This window comes from Pseudophryne corroboree, chromosome 1, assembly GCF_028390025.1.
Source record: "Pseudophryne corroboree isolate aPseCor3 chromosome 1, aPseCor3.hap2, whole genome shotgun sequence".
NCBI classification, from domain to species: domain Eukaryota; kingdom Metazoa; phylum Chordata; class Amphibia; order Anura; family Myobatrachidae; genus Pseudophryne; species Pseudophryne corroboree.
Window position 1 is genome coordinate 664,087,548 of NC_086444.1, and position 1,682 is coordinate 664,089,229.

General features: G+C 40.8%; 1 pseudogene; it reads left to right on the top strand.

Annotated features, from left to right (window-relative positions):
- Window positions 1-411: 411 nt before the first annotated feature.
- Window positions 412-530, top strand: LOC134952969 (5S ribosomal RNA; annotated as a pseudogene).
- Window positions 531-1,682: the final 1,152 nt, after the last annotated feature.

Here is a 1,682-nt window from a genome sequence, read left to right on the forward strand (position 1 = left end):
ATCCCTGTGAGACCAACAGGGTTTAATTATATCTTTACAATTTTCTACATACAAACTCCTTCTTTAGTGGCCGGCTTCCCTATTAATCAGCTGTAATTTTGGTACAAGCTACAGATAGTATACCCTTATCTGGTCTATAATGGTGCCTTCTTACTGAGTGTGCAAATCTTTATGAAATTTCTTCATACCACACCTTCACAGTGAATCAAGCTGATACCTGATACAATCTTTATATACAGATTCCTCTGTACTTTCTTATTTCCACTTACTTCTTATATCAGCAGACTCTCATCTATGATTCACAGAGTAATCCTGCGTCTAACGTAGAAAGCAGATCCGCAACTTTTTGTCCTTATCTTGAATTCTTTATTAGGTGCACTCTCATTGGCGAGTCGATTAATTGTGTCAACAAATTACTACCATACCCCACCGACAGAGCCCGATCTCGTCCGATCTTGGAAGCAAAACGGTGGTGGGCTGGGTCAGTATCTATGAGGGGAACCCCCAGAGAATACCTGGTGTTGTAATTAATGACCCATTTCGACCAAATACCAACAGCAGGATCACCACTTGCTCTTTCCACTTTTTCTTTTGTCTTTTTCCAAGATACTGAATAGAAATCAGTTAAATACATTATCTACAACCACGGGGCAACACATAAGGCACCCCCATGCCTTATACTCCTGATAATATCAGTCCGGTCGATCATGACCCATTGAGGTCTCATTAAAACAAGCTTTGCTTGTGCTGGTTGGTTAGGTTTCGGATGTAGAGTCATAGTGTCTACATCCCCCTACAAGTCTTTTGGTGACAGATTAACCAGAACATTTCCAATTTTTCAATTCTTTATTATTTATTTACTTATTTACATTATTATATTATTTTTTTATCCACCCTTTTTTGTAGTTGTTATCCATTCTGAGTGATACAAGTACAACTGTGTATACAAGCATTTCTTCATTCGTGGTGGATTATGAGAGTGTGGATTTATTTTATAAATGAGATAATAAAAGTTATGTTTTAATCTTTAGTCATATAACCAATTAAATACAAGAGTGCACCCACACAAGAGTCTTCTGTAAAGTCTTTTCTCTCTAGTTTCTCTCTGACTCTGGGTGCACCACCAGGTACAAATAATAGGACGTATTCCTGTATATGAATATAATTCTGGTTTCATATAATATAATTTTGGGACTGGTGCGGAATCACACCCTTTTTTGCAGTTTCTGAGTAGCTCCAGTCCTACTCCTAGATTGCGATCACCTCAGTCCATTTAGTTCCTGGTTTGATGTCACAAACACGCCCAGAGTCCGACCAGCCACTCCTCCGTTTCTCCACGCACTTCTGCGTTTTTTAGCACACTCCCTGAAAACGGCCAGTTTCCGCCCAGAAACACCCACTTCCTGTCAATCAGCAGAGCGATTGAAAAGCTTTGTTCGCCCGTGAGTAAAATAGCATATTTTTGTGTAAATTTGCTTAGCGCGTGCGCCCTGCTGTGCATACGCATGCGCAGAACTGCCGGATTTTAGCCTATTAGCAAATCTGCTAAAATTAGCAGCAAGCGAACAACTCGGAATGAGGGCCCACACACGCTGCACTGCTGATAGAAGTTCTGACCACAGCACAAAGAGGATGGGAGAAAAGTGTCTGTGGGCTGCAGGTAGCTGGAGTTTGCGAGACAG